Consider the following 19,901-nt stretch of genomic DNA (forward strand, 5'->3'; position numbering starts at 1 on the left):
TTGGCATATATGTGTCATGTTCCACCAATAAAAGTGCCAAATTTAGCAAGGTTTTACTACCTAGCATGACTTAGCATCCTCCTCAAATCTTGGTCCCACTATGCCATATAGTGCATTGGTTCTTACCTACATTATTTAAAATTTGTGCATGTTTTTAATGCGGGGAAGCACTATCTATAGATCTTACCAAGATCGATAGTGAATAATAATCATTGCTCCTTAGGATCAAGTCAATAATTTTAACCAATGAAATACTTCCTCTATGATCCAACTCACTTAATAACTACCACAGGAGACATATTATTAATATCCTCTGAAAGATAGGGTTCATGATGTCACTAGGTACCATGTGGCACATAGGCACTTCCCTGCTTTGTATAACTGTTATGCATTTTTTGGTGAGCAGGGAAGCACCAGCCATTGATCTTTGAAAGATCAATAGTGGCACAATCTAAATATTAAAGGCTACTAGTAGCACATCATCTATTGTCATCTTGGACAAGTGTCAATATAGTTCTTGCCTGCATTATTTAAATCTCTATCAACTTCATCTAGCAGGCAAGCACTGATTGTTGATTTAGCATAGATCAATGGTGCAACAAAATTGAATGCAAAGTGTCATCCTTATTAAATGGGCTAACTAATGATATCACTGGAAATTAGAATGTGCACTGACAAGCACTAAAAAATCTGTAGAAAAAGGTCTGACACATATGATAGTTTCTATACTTTACGGCACACTAAGGTTCCAAAATTAGTGAGGGCTACATGGCATAAAGATGCTTGCCCACATTGCTTAAATTTTTTGCATGTTCAAAATGTGGGAAAGCCCTAGCCTTTGATTATGTCATGATCAATGGTTGATCAAAATCTTGCTACAGTTAAGGATCTTAAATGAAAAAAATTCAAAATAATAATTGCGACTAAAGCTAGATTAGAAAGGGTTTATAATGTAAAAATATATAATAAACCTTGCAACATAAAACCTTTTACAGTAAATTTATACCACCAAAATCTTTTTTGAAAAATTTCATTCAAAAATTTTCAAAAGCTAGATCAAAATTTTAAAAGGCCTTAGAGTTTCTCATTAATCTTACCTAGGGTCTTGGTCATAATTCAAGACTTTCAAAACACACACTCAGGGTTTTTTAGTGCTAAATGCAACAAAGAAAGAATGGTGAAAAACTATGACAACAATTCCATCTAATTTGTCTCCAATGATCTGATAAGGTGCATGATGTCTTCTAACATATCTTGCTAACATAGGCTCATTTCTCTTTGAGTGAGTTCCACCATCTTCTTCTTGAATTTCAATTTCAAGATCAGGTCCTTCTGGCTATGACTTGGATCCATCAGACTTAGTTTGAACTAGCTTAGTAGCCTCTAATTGTGACTCAAGTCCTTGTAGGTTAGGTTGCACTGCCTATAACCTAGTAACTATTGGATTTTCTAGGGACTTGAGAGATGAAGCTTATTTTCTCTTAGATAGATTTGGTAGAGTATCAGGTTCGTAGTAAATGAATCTTTTGTAGTCTTGAGGTTCCTTGTTTCTTTCTTCTTCACTCTTTTCTGCATGTTCATCAATTCTGACATGTGCACTCTCTATAATTTCTTGAGTAGACAAATTCAAACATTTATATGCTTTACTTTTGTAGGAGTATCCTAGAAATATGCTTTCATCACTTTTTACAACAAATTTTCCTTTTCTAGATTCTTTCAATATGTAACATTTGTTGCCAAATACTTTCAAGTAACTTGCATTAGGTTTGTAGCCATACCATAGCTGATAAACTTTCTTGTTTGAATCTTTCTTCAACTAAACTCTATTCAAGGTATGAATTATAGTGTTGATAGCTTCCTTCTACTATTTGAGATCAACATTTTTTTCAATCATCAGGGTTCTTACACAATCCATGATAGATCTATTTCTTCTCTCTACCATACCATTCTACTATGGTGTACCAAGGGAAAATACTTGTCTTTTGATTCATCTTTCAATGCAAAAATTATTAAATTCATGGGAGATAACTTCACCACCTCTTTTTAATCTTGCGCATTTCAAATTCTTTCCACTTTCTTTTTCTACTCTTGAGAGATACAATTTGAATTTTTCAAAGGCTTCTAATTTTTCTTTTAGGTACATTACTATCATCATTCTAGAGTATTCATCAAAAAAGAGAATGAAAAATTGTTCTCCACTATAACTTTCTATTCCAATAGGTCTACATAAATTTGTATTAACAATTTCCAAGACTTCTTCTGACTGATAGTCTTTTCTTTTGAAGCTTGTCTTTTCCATCCTACCAATTTGGAAATTCTTGCATAGACCCATGTTAGACTTCTTCAAACTAGGAATACCTCTTACTCTTTTATGTTTTCTTATCTTAACCAAATTATCAAAATTCACATGACATAGCCTTTTGTGCCATAACCAACTTTCCTTTACTTGAGCAGTAAAACATGAAAAATCATTGAGATGAAGATAAAATAGATTACCATTTGTTTGCTTGCCAGAACCAACCAAATTTCCTTTCCCATCCAGTAGTTTGGCCTATCCATTCATGAATCTTGTTATCATTTTTTACGCCCTACCAAGATTCAAATTTCAAATGTTTTACCTGCCAACAGCTAGTGTGCAGAGTTAATATCATTTTAAATACCCAATTGAACCTTATAATATGTTCTGCGGTTCACAAGTCTTCCATCGTCAGATCTAAAGAATATCTATAGTTGGCGCTATCTCACCATGGGATGTTGCATGGTGGATACGTTAGCAACATAGTGCCCTTCTGCCATGTTGCATGTGGGTCAATTTTTGTCTTGTGGGCTGCAGGATGAATAGGTGGCTTGTCTTCCATGGCAGCTGTTAGACAAGTTAGAGTATGTAGGCAAATCTTATTGGCTCATCCAATTAACTAGGTATGCAGTCCTGCAAAGAGTTTGAGTGCCGTATATGTGAATTTGATCCATAGTTGGTGCTATCTCACCTTGGGAAGTTTCAAGGTGGATACATTAGTGACATAACACCTCATCGACGTGTGGCATAGATGATTTAATGGGCCCACCCTTCTTTAAAGTGATAGTACATCTCATCCTCAATGGTAGTTGTCAGATGGGTCAGAATACAGTGGCATTTTTTCATTGATCCATTCAGCCAACTCGAGACATAGTTGTGCAATTTTGTGGACCATTGTAGATCTAAGGCAGATCTACGATAGGTGCTATCTTACTATGGAGAACTGCAAGAATTTTAACCATGGAGACATATCGCCCTTTTGCCACATGGATCAGGGGGCTAGGTCTTGCCAAGGTATATGTGCCAAGGATTGCCTGGTGTCATTTGAGTGTGGTGCAGTTGCCAAGATGGCACTAGGTATGATGGGCCTGGGTAAGAACAAGCATTGTATTAAGATGAGTCTTCACGATCGTCAGATTTCAGGAAGATCCACGGTTGGCATTATCGCGCTATTGAAAGTTGCACACTATATACCATAGCGACATAACACCTCGGTGACACATGCAGGGTGGGCCTATGTTATCTTGTGAACCTCAAGGATGATGCCAGGTTATGCCAGGTAGATACCAGGTGTGTTGATAGCATTTTGTAGGCCCAAAAGTTGAAAAGCAAAGCACAGAACATGACTAGTCTCCACGATCGTCAGATTAAGAAACATCAACAATGGGCACTATCTCACTATGGAGAACTACGAGAATTTTAACTATAGCAACATAGTTCCTTGGTGACACGTGTCTTGCATTCTTGACCAAGGTTGACAGTTAATGGCTGGTAGTTAGTGTAACTGTCACAATTGGAGTTTCAGGAGTTGGCGCAGTTAGTGATGAAGAGATGGTCAACTATGTAGGACTTTCGCAAGGTGGCAAAATAAAAAGAGGTTGTTGGTCCACATGGTCCATCTTGCTTACAGAAATAGGTTGACACACTGACTCTACTAATTCACAAACCAAAAAATGAAGGTAATCAAGTTTCTTGCGTGATCTGATCTTCATGATCGATTCCAACTACCATGAAATGAATGCAAAATGAGAAGAACACTCCACCACCCATCTTTTGATCCATCTACTGAGTCAAAGCACAGTTATGCTACTATTTTTGTCTTCTCACAGCCCTGTTCCAAATCATTGTATTTGGATTTGCATCTAGATTAGATTTCCCATTGATGGTTCTCTGTAGAACTTAATGGAAGGTAGCTGCGAAGTCACTTCAGCTAGAAGAGATCTCAATTATGCCTGAACTATAAAGGAAACTTTTGTAGATTTTGTTGAGGTTAGATCATTCTCTGTTGTTCTTTGCTATTGCTCTACAATCCTAGTGTAAATTCCCCTGTGCCTCTAAACTATATGATTCTCTATTTTATCTCCTTCAACCATTAGTATGAAAGTGCAAGAACTCTTTGCCTTTGCCATTATTTTTTGAAAATTTGTAATCTGCATGACTGTATCTTTGTTGGCTTGTGAATGATATATAAGTGAATCTATCTTTCCTTGTGACATTCATCTTGATCATCTTGATCTGCATGTGGTTATTTGATTAAAGTAAGCCTGAATGTCTATATCCTTAGTTTCATTCTAGTTCAATAGTGCATATATGGGCAAAGATTGGTCTGAACACTCTATTTTGGTGCATTGCCTCTTTAGATTAGGCTAGGTAGATTTTTTTCATGCTCCCCTTCTCCCTTTTCCTTTCCAAGAGTAGTTAGGTGCACCCTGATAGTAAGAGGAAGCTAGCCTTCTCTAGACACTCAACCTCACTGTTCAAGTCCCACAGCTTGGAGGTTGTTTCCATGATTCACTAGGTTTTCCTCATGCTTAGGATCTAGACAAGGTTGCAAACCTAAGTGACAAAATTTTTTGGCAAGCCCAGTGGGACAACATCTCAAAAAATTTCAATTCTATTAGTTTCAAAAGGGAAGATTTCAAGATTAATACTAAAGAGATAATACTGGCTTCGGTGTTTAAGCCTACAAGAGGCTCATTCCTCAAAGTACTTGGCGACTTTGAGCTTGAAACACATATCTGGTTCCAAACCATAGTTGCAGTGATTCATGCCTAGAGTTGAGACAAGGACGTCTTCTAGAGGTAATTTTCAATACCAAGAGCTTTCACTTTCAAACACTAGAAGAAGGAAGACTAGAATATCCTTATCACCAGTTAGGAGTGTAGTAGTAAAAAATACTCCTGCAAGATCTATCTCTACTCCTCCTACTATTAGATCTCAGCCTAGACTGCCATTAGCATGTATCAATAGATCACTTGTGTATATGGAATTTCCTAGAGATCGTACTTTTGCCACCTTTAATGGTGGGAGCCCTCTCTTGTTAGCCCAAAGACATGACTTACTAGTAGCTGCACTCAAAAGTATACCAAAATTTATTGGTGAAACTTCTATCTCCCCCTCAAAACACATTCAAGAGGTTGCAAATGTCTACAATATCCATGGCATTATAGAGGATGATGTTGTAGTTAGGCTCCTAGCCTCATCCTTGAAAGGAAAAGCACTACAATGGCATAGAAGTTTAGCTCATGGTTCTATAACAGATTGGGATGGATTAGGAGCAGGATTGTGCAAACATTTTGAGGATAAGAGTGACTATTTGTCACTTTTAGAGTAGTTAAATACTATAAAAAGAGCGCCCCATGAATGTATTATTGATTTTAACTATAGATTCCAAAAGACATGGGATAGAATACCTACTTCAGTGAAGCCTATCCCTGGTAATGCCTTCTTGCATTACCTTAGAGCTTTTAACAACAACATTGCCACTACAATCCAAACTATGGGTGGAGATACCTTGCCAAACACTTATGACATAGCAATAAGGGCAAAAAAACATCTTGATACAAGGACGTAAGTTAGCTCTGAGGCCTCCTATGCCTTTCTTCCCCGATGTTCCAAATCATCAACTAGCTATGGCTCCCCTTCTCACAACTTCTATATCACAATCCCTTACTCCAGTCTCTCAAGCTTCCACATCCTCACATGGGATAGATGAAATCAAGGAGATGATGTAATATATGATGCAAAACATGGACAAAAGAGACAAGAACCTTGATAAAATATTGCAAGATCAAGGGAGGAAATTAGAAGACCAAGGAAGGAGGTTGGAGGATAATTTCTCTATGATGTAGAAAGTGAGCAACAAAGTGGTGACTTTAGAAAGATAGCAAGCTCAAGGTAGTAAGCCTCATCAATTGCAATATCAAACTCTGAATAGTGGTAGGCCTAAAAATCCTAATCATTGGAACCATTCTTTTGATCAGAGTAGGTAGGGTGGCTAGGCTTCAACCTCAAATGTAAACCAAAGTAGGGCCATACTCCATCAAAACAATATGGCTCAAGATCAAGATTTTTGTCCCTCTTGTAACTACTCCTATGCCTATTGTATGTGTCAGAAGGTTGAATCTTATTTGGCCTTGACAGTCCAAGAACCTATAGCAAAATAAGTATACAAAGAGGACCAATTTAAGGATGCCTTAGATATGAAAAGATAGGGTGATTGCTCTTTTATGAATCATCAGATGGAGGAGCATTGTAATGTAAATTAGGATTCCATTGCTCATAATACTAGATGCAAAAGAAGAGCTATGGAAGATGGTGTCCCTCCTCCTCCCATCAGGCCTCAACTTTGAATATAGTACCTCATGAGAAAGAAGCAAATAATCAATCAAGAGCCTTTCAGCAGCAAAGGAAAAACCATGGCAAAAATGATACAAGTGATCCCCAGGCCAACCCATCACAACCTCATACAGTTGTAGCCCCCAAGGTTTCTACCACAACACCTGCTATGCCATTTAGTGTGGTAGAGAAAATGAAGAAGACAAATGTGAATATCTCTATGTGGGATGTTGTTGCTACTATACTAGTGCAAAGGAGGTTACTACAGGAAGAGTTAGAAAGAATTGAACCAAATGATCAGACACCTAGCATGGAAAGTGCCACAAGCCTAGTACAACCACCAAGGGAGGAAAAAACAAGTAAAAGGGTTAGACCTCCTCCATTCTATGTTTCCCTAATTATAGGAGGTAAACTGGTCCATAATTGCATGATTGATTCAGGGGCTAGTAGTTCAGTGATGCCTAGATGTGTTGTTGATGCTTTGGGAATGAAATATGAGCCCATTGTTAGGGATGTATTATAGTTGGATGGTAGTACTATCAAGACTATAGGGATCCTTAGGAATGTGGAGATGGCCCTACATGCATGCCCTGGTTGTACTATAACTCAAGATATCTCTATTGCTGAAGTCAAGCCATATTTTGCCATCTGTCTATCAAGAGACTTTACTACCCAAATAGGTGCTTTCATATCTTCTGATTGGTCATATATGTCTTTTAAAACTAGATATGGAGCCAATGCTTCAATGAGAGCAGAGCCTCAAGCCCTCCATCATACAGAATCTTACACCCCCAACCCCATCACCATGAATTGCCCTATTCTAGAGATGGATGAGAATGACATAGTGAAGGAGCCCACCACTCCCCTAGCAGAGATACCTAATTTCTTCTTGGATGAGTGGGCTGAAACATATCAATTTGACCCTATGTCAAAGATCCTCGAGACAGGTCTCAGTACATATTGTATATTGGAAAAGGATGCCCTAGTTCCCAATCTTGTGGATGCTAAAGAAGATGAAAGTGGGATATGGAGTATGTACTTTGATGGATCAAGGAATAAAAATGGATCAAGAGCTCATGTAATGTTAATTTCCCTTGCACAAGTAAGGTATCACTTCTGCTTTAGGCTCTAATTCAATTGCACCAATAATGTGGCCAAGTATGAATCCTTGATCCAAGGTCTCTTACTTTCTCAAAAAAGAGGAATTCAAGCCTTAAGGGTCTATGGAGACAGTGAGTTGGTGGTTAATCAAGTGAGAAATCAGAATATCACCAAAAATGGTTTGCTCAAGTCTTATAAACATAGAGTTTGGGATTTGCTTGAGGGTTTCAATGCATTTAACATCCAAAGCATCCCTAGAAAAGAAAATAGACTTGCTGATAGACTTGCAATAATAGGTGTATCTTATGATGTGCCAGGGAATCTTGAGGAGGAGAAGAAGCAACAAATTAGAGTGGTAGTAAGGCTTGCCATCCCTGACAATAACACCCAATGGCAAGTGTTTGAGTCCAATGAGCAAATTGTTAGCTTCTTGAAGAATGAGGTAGAATTTTTAGAGAGAAATCAGTCAAGACTACAAGATCAGTATGGTGATTAGATCATTGATCTCAGTTCTAACAAGTTGCCTAAAGGTCTCATTACTTTAGAGAGTTTTTTTAATCCTGATGATCAAGAAAAGGGCAGGGCCATGAACCTAGCTGCTAATGAGGTTGACCATACTCCAATCATGGTTGCTGAGAGAAAATCCTTAAACATGGGGAAGGTATGTTCTAAAATTGAACAAGAAAAATTTATTCATCTATGTCAGGAATTTAATGATATATTTTCTTGGACATATGATGACTTAAAGGGTTTTGACCCAAGGTTATTTCAGCATACCATAGATTTAGTTGATGATGCAAAACCAGTAAGACAAAAATAAAGACCAGTGAATCCCAAGATTGAACCATTAATGAGAAAAGATCTATCCAAATTGATTGAGGCCCACATAATTTTTCCTATCAAACACTCATCATGGGTAGCAAACCTTGTCCCTGTTAGGAAGAAGAATGGGGAAATTAGATTGTGTGTGGACTTTAGGGACCTTAACCAAGCTTCACTTAAAGACCACCATCCTCTCCCTTCTATCGAGTAGATTTTGTCCAAGGTTAGTGGTTCAAAGAGATTCTCATTTCTTGATGGATTCTCTGGTTACAATCAAGTGCTAGTTAAAGAGTCTGATAGGTACAATATTGAATTTACCACTAAATGGGGTACCTATGCTTTTTGTAAGATGTTTTTTGGGCTAACCAATATAGGTGCTAAATTTTTGAAGGCAATGGAGATGGCCTTCAAGAAATTGATTGACAAGTTTGTCTTAGTTTACCTTGACGATATCACTATGTATTCAAAAGATGTAAATGATCATTTTGATCATCTAAGAAAGGTATTCTTAAGATGTAGAGAGTTTGGGGTTTCCCTTAACCCAAGCAAGTGTGTCTTTGCTACTAACCAAGGAAAATTATTAGGGCATATTATATCTAAGCATGGTTTAACCATTGATCTAGAGAGAACAAAAGCAATACTTGCTCTCCCTCTTCCTAAACACAAGAAAGGGCTGCAAAGGTTCCTAGGTAGGATAACTTTTGTGAGAAGATTTATCCCAAATATTTCTACCATGGTGAAACCTCTTACAGCTATGCTTAGGAAAGGTATGGTCTTTTCTTGGACCAAGGAAGGGAAGGAAAGTTTTGAAGAGATCAAGACAGCCATAGCCTCAGCCCGTACTCTCATGAACTCAAAATTTGAGAAGGATTTGATTCTTTATACCTTAGGTGGTGAGTCAAGCATTTCTACTATCTTGACTCAAAGAAATGACAAGAATGAATAATAGCCCATCACTTTCTTTAGTGAAGGGCTTAAGGAGTATGAAGATAGGTACATTTATGTAGAGAAGCAAGCCCTTGTAGTCATCAGAGCTTTAAGGAAATTTAGACACCTCTTGTCCCATAACAAGATTCATTTGTTAGTACCCCATGCCAGTGTGAAGGATTTCCTTTTAAGAAAAGATATTAGTGAGAAAAGAGCTGGTTGGATTATAAGAGTGATGGAGTATGATGTCGATATCTAGGTCACTAAGCTGGTAAGAGGTAAATGATTGTGTAAGTAGATTTTATCATCTCAAGAGCCCGATGAAGAAGTTTTCATGGTATTAATAGAAGTACAAGAAGCAAGAAATGATGGCCCAAGGAATTGGATGGATGACATGAAGAATTTCTTATTAGGGAATGGATACCCTCAAGGATTAGACAAAGCTAAAAGGAGATAGTATAGGCTATAGTTGATTCCTTATGTCATGGTTGATGATATCCCTTTTAGAAGAGATTTTAATGGAGTCCTATTAAGGTGCCTTGATATAAACTAGGCTGAAAGAATGGTCAAGGAACTTCATGATGGTCCTGATGGTGGCCACTTCTTGGCTAGAACAACTGTAATGAAGATCATGAGGGCTAGTTATTACTGGCCATCTCTGTTCCATGACTATCATAAGTATGTAAGGAAGAGTGAAAAATGTGCCATCTTCTCTGGAAAACAAAGACTTTCAGCTCTTCCCCTCCATCCTATCTAGGTGGATCAACCTTTTGCTCAGTGGGGGTTGGATTTCATAGGCCTATCAATCCTTCTTCCAGTTCTAGTCACAAATGGATTTTAGCTGCTACAGATTACTTTACCAAGTGGACAGAGGTAGTGGAATTGAAGGATGCCACCAAATCTTTAGTTGTTGTGTTCTTTGATGGAATTGTGACCAGGTTTGGTGCCCCTTCAACCATTATTTCAGATAATGCCAAGTCTTTTGTTGGAGCTTAGATTTGTGCATGGGTAGTGGATCATAATATCTATATGAGCACATCCTCAAATTACTATCCTTAGGGTAATGGTTTGGCTGAGTCATCAAACAAGATCCTAATCAAGATCATGAAAAGGACAATAGAGGATAATCATACGTGTTGGAATAAGAAGTTGAAGACTGCATTGTGGGCTGATAGGATAACACCTAAAAGATCAATAGGGAATTCACCATTTGTGTTGTTACATGGTAGAGAAGCAAGGCTTCCAATTTCATTAGAGTTCCTAGGCCTAGAACTAGCTCATTAGCTAGAGTTGATTGAGGATGATGCCATGACAATGAGAGTGGAAGAACTGTTGAAGCTAGAAGAAAAGAGAAATCAGGCCATGTAGACCCTAGAGGCACACCAGTAGTAGGTGAAGATGAGTTTTGACAAGAAGGCTAGGGTCAGGATCTTCAAGGAGAGAGATTTGATTTTGAAGTGGGATGCAAATAGGGAAAAACTAGGAAGACACTAAAAGTTTGATGCATTGTGGAGTGGTCCCTATCTAATTATCAGCTGCAAGTAGGCCAATGCTTTCTAGTTAAGTAGGCCTAATGGTGAGATTCTTCCCATCCCAGTCAATGGGATTTACCTTAAGCCATGTTTCTGATAGAGTTTGGGGTTCCATGTATATAGTTACTTTAGTTCTGTTCTTTTTTTTTTTTTCTATTTTCCAAGAAGTGCACCAACACAGGGTTATCTCTCTATGAGATAGTAGGTTTTCAAAATTTTGAAAATTGCAGGGAGTTTTGGTCTTTGGTTCCAGTTGCAGAGATAGAGATTTTTGGGTTTTTCTCTTAGAAGTAGGGTTAGGGTTTTACAATGCATAGGATCTACATCTTTTTTACTTTGTAGCCCAATGGACTCTTTATGCCACTAGTCTTATGCATAGCATGCTCACATCCCCTGTGAGTCACTAGAAATGTTATCATTTTTTATGCCTTGCCAAGATTCAAATTTCAAATGTTTTACCCGCCGACGACTAGTGTACAGAATTAATATTATTTTAAATACTCGATCAAACCTTATAATATGTTCTGCATCCTACAAGTCTTCCATCGTCAAATCTAAAGAATATCTATGGTTGGCGCTATCTTGCCATGGGAAGTTGCATGGTGGATACATTAGTGACATAGCACCCTTCTTCCACATGGCATGTGGGTCCATTTTTGTCTTGTGGGCTGCAGGATGAACAAGTGGCTTGTCTTCTATTGTAGCTGTCGGACAGGTTAGAGTACGTAGGTGGATCTTATTGGCCTATCCAATTAACTAGGTATGCAGTCTTGCAAAGAGTTTGAGTGCCATAGATGTGAATTTGATCCATAGTTGGTGCTATCTCACCATGGGAAGTTGCATGGTGGATACGTTAGCGACATAACACCTTGGCAATGCATGGCATAGATGATGTAATGGGCCTGCCCTTCTTCAAAGTGATAGTACATCTCATCCTTAGTAGCAATTTTCAGATGGGTTAGAATACAGTGGCATTTTTTCATTGTTCCATTCAGCCAACACTAGATGCAGTTGTATAGTTTTTTAGGCCACCATAGATTGAAGGTAGATCTATGGTAGGTGCTATCTCGCTATGGAGAACTATGAGAATTTTAACCATAGCGACATAGAGCCCTTTTTTCACGTGGATCAAGGGGCTAGGTCTTGCCAAGGTATGTGTACCAAGGATTGCCAGGTGTTATTCGAGTGTGGTGCAGTTGCCAAGATGGCGCCAGGTATGATGGGCTCGAGTAAGAACAAGCATAGTATTACGACGAGTCTTCACAATCGTCAGATTTTAGGAAGATCAATGGTGGGCATTATCACGCTATTGAAAGTTGCACACTATATACCATAGCGACATAGAACCTCAGTGACACATGCAGGGTGGGCCCACATTATCTCGTGAACCACAAGGATGATGCCAGGTTATTCCAGGTAGATACCAGGTGTGTTGACAATGTTTCATGGGCCCAAAAGTTGAAAAGAAAAGCATAAAACATGATGATTCTCCACAATCATCAGATTAAGAAAGATTAATGATGGTCGCTATCTCGCTATGAAGAACTATGAGAATTTTAACCATAGGGACATAGCACCTTGGTGACATGTGTCTTGCAGGCCCAGCCAAGGTTAATAGTTAATGGTTGGCAGTTAGTGTAACCATCGCAATTGGAGTTTGAGGAGTTGGCATGGTTAGTGATGAAGAGATGGTTAACTATGTAGGACTTCCGCAAGGTGGAAAAAGAAAAAGAGTCGATTGGTCCATGTGGTCCATCCTGCTTATAGAAATAGGTTGACTTGCTGACTTTGGTGATTCACAAACTAAAAAATGAAGGTAATCGATTTTGTTGCACAATCTGATCTTCATGATCGATTCCAACTACCATGAAATGAATGCAGAATGAGAAGAACACTCCACCACCCATCTTTTGATCCATCTACCAGGTCAAAGCATAGTTATGGAACCATTTTTGTCTTCTCAGGGCCCTGTTCCAAATCATTATGTCTGGATCTGCATCTGAATCAGATTTCCCCTTGATTGTTCTCTGCAAAACTTAATGGTAGGTAGCTGGAAGAGATCTCATTTATTCCTGAACTATAAAGGCAACTTTTGTAAATTTTGTTGAGGTCGGATCATTCTCTATTGTTCTTTGCTATTGCTTTGCAATTCCAATGTAAATTCCCCTGTGCCTCTAAACTGTATGATTCTCTATTTTATCTCCTTCAACCATTTGTATGAAAGTGCAAGAACTCTTTGCCTTCACCATTATTTTGTGAAAATCTCTAATCTGCATGATTGTATCTTTGTTGGCTTGTGAATGGTATATAAGTGAATCTCTCTTTCCTTGTGACATTCATCTTGATCATCTTGATCTGCATGTGGTTATTTGATTAAAGCAAGTCTAAATGGGTATATCCTTAGTTTCATTCTGGTTCAATAGTGCATATATGGGCAGAGATTGGTCTGAACACTCTATTTTGGTGCATCACCTCTTTAGATTAGGCTAGGTAGATTTGTTTCATGCTCCCCTTCTCCCTTTTCCTTTCCAAGAGTAGTTAGGTGCACCCTGATAGTAAGAGGAAGTCGGCCTTCTCTGAAGACTCAACCTCACAGTTGAAGTCCCACAGCTTAGAGGTTGTTTCCATGTTTCACTAGGTTGTCCTCATGCATAGGCTTTGGACAAGTGTACAAATGTAAGTGAAAAAACATCCTACCTTGAATCCAATGTTATTCAATTATTCCACACTTAGTATATTATATTTTAGTGCTTCAACCCAATAAGCATTATCTTACACAAGTTCTTTAGTCAACCAGATACTTCATTTACCTTTTATCATACAGGGTTCATTGTTTCCAAATCTTACACTAATTCCATCATAATATTACATATGTTCAATTTTTTTTTTTCACCAATCATATGATGTGGGAAAATACTGTCAATAATCTATATATCATTTTTTCTAAAATGAGAGATAAGTGTCATCTTATCTCCTTCATCATTAGATTCATCTTTCATAGCAATATATACCATTTCATCTTCATTGTTGTTAGAATATTTAGCTATGAAACAAGATTTCTTATCTTTGTCCTTGAAGCTCTTGTAGTTCTTGGAGTCCTTCTAGCCTTTATACTTATTTATTTTCTTCTCATACTTAATTTCCTTGTTTGGACACCTAGCAGCAATGTGACCAATTTATTCACAAGAAAAGAAAATCAGAAGAACTCTGCCTTTTTAATTTCATCTTCCTTTGGAATACTTCCTTACTAGCAGGGCTTCAACAACTTCAAGATCATTGTTTTAACTTTCTTCTAATGATCTATCTTCTTCACTTTCTGATTGACTAGATTTTGACTTTTGACCCTTTTCGTTGAGTGAAAGGTTAGCTTTAAATATAGATTCAATATTCTTTGAAGCAGGAACATAGTTATCATAATTATCTAACTCAAAAGATGTTAATCTTCCAACTAGAGCATCCAAGCCTATTTTATTATTTGGATCAAATCTCATTTCTTGAATTGTAGATACTCTAATTGCATAAATAGGAAGAAGAGTTCTAAGCACTCTACTTACAATAGTCCCCTCCTTGATGTCTCCTCTAGATGCTTTGGTTCCACTTACATTGGCCTTGATCATTTCCACATATTTTTCAATGTTTTCATCTTCTCTCATTTTCATTTGATCAAATTTTCCTTTGAGGCTGTCTTCTTTGGCTCTTCTTACAATGACATCTCATCCATAGATATCTTTTAGTTTGTTCCACTTTTTAAAAGCAGTTTTGCAATCTTTGACCTCATCAAATTCAACATAACTGAGAGTAGATGCTGAAATGTCCCCTTTTCTGATTTGATATGGTATTTCATGCCTCTAATCAAATTTTCAAAATCAAACAACTGATATCACAAAGATCCACCAAATTTCTCCAGAAACCCCAAATCGGGTATGCTGAAAATAGTGCCAAAAGCTTCACAACTTCACAAATTATTAATAAATTTGAAAATGGAAATTTTTAAAGAAATTTCAGCAGAATAACAGCCTACAAAATAAAATTTCCAGATCTGTATAGCTTGTAAACAATAGTTCACAAATGTAGGACAAAAACTATGCTCATCGGGCTCCCGAAATTAACACAAAAATGCCCGGAAACATCACAAAAACACTAATAATCTATCTCAGAAGTTTAATCATGTCCCAATACATATATTCAGCTCTATTTTAATGCCTTAAAGTCTGAAATACAGCAGCAACCTAAACTGATATAAAATACTCAATTGGAAACACCAAACTCATACCTAAAACACACCCGAAAATCCACAAATCTGCACTGTTCAACACAAAGGCAAACTCTATATGAGCATGCACATGGAATGGCTTCAAACTCCCATCCTTAGCCTTCCTAGAAACCTGAAAACTCCCATTCTTGGGTCTCCCTAGAAACCTGCAAACTCTCGTTCTTCGGTCTCCTTCTCCACAGGTTTGGCAGCCTCTGAAGAATAATAAAGAATGAGCAAAAATCAAGTTCTGGAATGTGCCCAAAATGCCTCCAAACCCCTTAAAAGAGGGAATAACTATAACTCACGTCCAAGAGAGGTTAATGAAACATAGTTTAATAATAATTTTCATTTATTAGTCCAACGGTTTCCAAAGATTAACCCCCTTTTTCCAAAACTTCACTTTCTTGGGCCTGCCTGCCTTAGCAAAGATTATTATTTTTTAATTATTTGAAAAGGGGACATGACAGATGCAATATCAATCATCATGATATTATGATTCTTCTTTTCAGCAATGTCTTCAATTGTTAATATTCTAGTGGGATTCTTATATTCAACATCAAGATACTTACAACTTGAATCACTGATGGTAGCTAGATGTAATCTCATAAGTCCTTGCCATGATGAAAAATTCTCTCTATTTAGCTTGGGAATCTCTCTTTTGTAAGAAATCCTTTTTTTTTAGCTTAGGTACTTGAAACCTTCTTTCCAAGAACAAAATTCTCTAATACCAATTGTTGGAAATAGAAGAGGAGTAATTGAGAGGGGAGGGGTGAATTAGTTACTACAAAAATAAATCTCATATCCCTTTGATGTTAGTACAAAATGCAAACATATAATTGAATACCATTTAAGCCTAGTAAACACATAAAATGTTGTAACTCAATAATAACTAGATTAGCTTGGTAAAAGATTAACATATAACCCTTTAGATGTAATCTATTATTACTATTATTTTAATTTAGTTGTAAACATATTAAAAAAATAGTATGAACACATTTGAAACTAGAATTTAACATGGAAACTCAATTTGGGAAAAACCACCAACAACAACTAGTTACTATTTTTTTTTCTATTCTAAAATGAGCCCTATTAGTAGCCAACCCTATTAAAGATTACAAAACACACTTTTAGGTGTGACTCTATTAAAGGATTTAATCACCTTGTTAGGAGTGGTCTAGTTAGATGTCTTGAGAATAATTCAATGGAATTGTCACCTTGTTAGAGGATTTTCAATTACCTATTAAGATGTGAAGCAAATCATAAGATAAATCTAGAGGCTATAGTTGGAAGATTGACTGCATTTTAACTAGACAACTTTGATAACTATATTGCAGTTTCCAAAAACATTGAATTAGCATTTGAAGCCAAAATTTCACTCAAGGAGAAAGGCGAAAAGAAATCTCAGTCAAAAAGTGAAGATGAATCAAACCAAAATTGAGACAGTGATCTTGAAGTAATTGAAGCCCTTCTAGCAAAGAAATATTCTAGAGGTAGAGGAAAATACAAAGGTAAAGTACCCCTAATCTATTTTTCATGTGAAAAATTTGGTCATATTGTTGCTAGATGTCCAAACAAGTAGAATAAAGATGAAAATAAAGATAAAAAAGGGAATGGAAAGAAAGATTTAAAATCATTCAAGGACAAAGGTAAGAAAACATGTTTTATGGCTAAAGATTCTAATGACTCTAATGATGAAGAAGAAGATGAGATTGTCTATATTTCTATGAAAGATGAATCTGATAATGATGAAGAAATGACACTCATTTCTCATATGAGAAAAAATGATACATGGATCATAGATAGTGGTTGTTCTCATCACATGACTAGCAACAAAACTAAGTTTGAATACTTTGAAGACTATGATGGTGGCAGTGTAAGATTTGGTAACAATGAACCTTGTTGTATAAAAGGAAGAGGAAGAATTCCCCTAACCAAAGAACTTATATGTGATAATGCCTATTGGGTAGAAGGACTAAAGAATAATCTGTTAAGTGTGGCATAGCTACTCAATAATGGAATCAAATTAGAATTCATGCATGGTAAAACAAGACTGTTGGATGCAAAAGGAAAGTTGATTGGATCAGGCATTCAAACTAAAGGTAACTTGTTCTATCTTGAACTAGGTGAATGTTCATGTTTCATTGCTCAAGTTGAAGAACATTGGTATGGAATAAAAGGTTGTGTCATGTAAAATTTGATAATCTGGTAAAGATAAGAAAATTCAGAAAAGTAAAAGGCATTCCCAACATAAAGAAACCTGAGGTCGGTCTATGAAAAAATTGTCAAATTGGAAAGATGAGAAAGACTAGTTTTAAAAGTAAAAACTATCAGTCTAAAGACATATTAGAAATTGTGCATACTGATTTATCTGGACCCATTGGAATTCAAAGCTATATTGGAGAAAAGTTCTTCATTCTTTCTTTTGATGATTACTCAAGAATGATGGCAGTCATGTATCTAAGAAATAAATAAGAAGCATTTGAAAACTTCAAATGGTATTTGGCCAAAGTAGAAAAGGAAACAGGAAAAAGATTAAAATGCTTGAGGTTAGATAGAGGTTGAGAATTCATTTCACATGAATTCAATAACTTTTGCATTGAAACAGGAATCAAAAGATAGGTATTAGCACCTGGAACACCCCAGCAGAATGGAATAGCTAAAAGAAGAAACAGATCCATCATGGATTGTGCAAGAACATTAATGATTGAAAAGAGAATTGCTATCAAATATTGGAAGGAAGCAATCAGCACTATAGTCTATACATTGAATTGAGTACAGCTAAAGAAAGACTCATTCAAAACCCCCTATGAGTTATGGTATGGCTATAAACCTAATGTAAGTTATCTTAAAGTATTTGGAAGTAAATGTTACATTTTGAAAGAATCTAGACAAGGAAAATTTGATGGAAAAGGTGACGAAGGTATATTTTTTGGATACTCATGCACAAGTAAGGCATATAGATGTTTGAACTTGTCTACTCACAAAGTCATAGAAAGTGCACATGTGAAAGTTGATGAGTTTGCAGAAAGGACTGAAGAAGAAAGCAAAAGGGAACTAGAAGATTATAAAAGGTTTATCTTCAATGAACCTGATACAGTACCAGTTACATCAGAGAATCAGGAAACTTCTACTCCCGAGTCATCTATAACTGAGTTACAGGAAGTTCAAACTGAGCCACAACAAACTGAGTTAAATTCAGTATCTACTGAGCAAGTATTTACCGAGCAAACATCTACCAAGAAAATATCTATCGAGCAAGAATAGAAAGAACCTAAAGTTGAAATGCAAAAGGATAATAATGAAATCCATTCAAAAAGAAAGGAACCTGTATTAGCTAAGTATGTCAGGAGACATCATTCAGCAGATCAGATCATTGGAGATAAATCTGAAGGAACCATGACAAGAAATAAGCTAAAAGGTACTTGTTTACTTGCTTATTTTGAACCTAGAAATGCCAAATATGCATTCAAAAATGATAGTTGGATTGAGGCTATGAATGAAGAAATAGAGCAAATAGAGAAAAACAAGACATGGACTCTTGTACCCAGACCCAAAGACAAAAATGTGATTGGAACTAAGTGGGTATTCAAAAACAAGTTGGATGAAGATGGTAAGGTATCAAGAAACAACGCTAGACTAGTATGCAAAGGATATACTCAAGAAGAAGGAATAGACTATGGAGAAACTTTTGCTCCTATTGCAAGATTGGAAGGAGTCAGAAGCTTACTAGCATATCCTGCTCACAAGGGATTCAAAGTTTATCAGATGGATGTGAAATCAGCATTCCTCAATGGTATACTAGATAAAGAAGCCTACATTGAACAACTTGAAGGTTTTGTTAATCTAGATAAGAAGAACATGGTCTACAAATTACACAAGGCATTGTACGGTCTGAAACAAGCCCCTAGAGCAAGGTATGAAAGATTGCATAAATATCTTATTCAGATTGGTTTTCAAAGAACTAATGATAACAATAGCTTGTATATTAAAGAAAAATCAGATAATAAGATTTTCTTGGTAGAAATATTTGTAGATGATACTATTTTCACAGGGAATGATGATCTGTGCAAAGAATTCTCAGAACAAATGAACAAGGAATTTGAAATGTCTATGTTTGGTGAGATCAAATTCTTTGTTGGTCTTCAAATTCAACAGAATAAAAATGGTATCTACATTACTCAATCAAAGTACATCAAAGAGATATTGAAAAAGTTTGGAATGGAAGACTGTAAACTAGTTGGGACTCTTATGTGTACCAGATTAAAACTTACCAAGGAAGATGAATCAAAGGAAGTAGATCAAACATTGTATAGATCTATGATTGGAAAATTGCAGTATGTAGTTCATACTAGACTAGATATTGCCCTTGCAGTTGGTATTGTAGCAAGATTTTCAGCAAAACCAAGAGAAAACCACTCGATGGCAATCAAAAGAATAATGAGATATTTGAAAGGAACTGAAGAGTATGGTTTATGGTATAAGTTTGGAGGAAATTTGGATTTGAAAGTATTTACTGATGCTAATTTGGCAGGAAACCTTGATGACAAAAAAAGTACAAGTGGAGGTGCATTCTTTCTTGAAAAAAGGTTGGTTTCTTGGACAAGCAAAAAGCAAAATTGTACATCTCAAT

The sequence above is a fragment of the Cupressus sempervirens genome, chromosome 7, assembly GCF_028749045.1.
Source record: "Cupressus sempervirens isolate cs-2001-9-10 chromosome 7, ASM2874904v1, whole genome shotgun sequence".
NCBI lineage: Eukaryota > Viridiplantae > Streptophyta > Pinopsida > Cupressales > Cupressaceae > Cupressus > Cupressus sempervirens.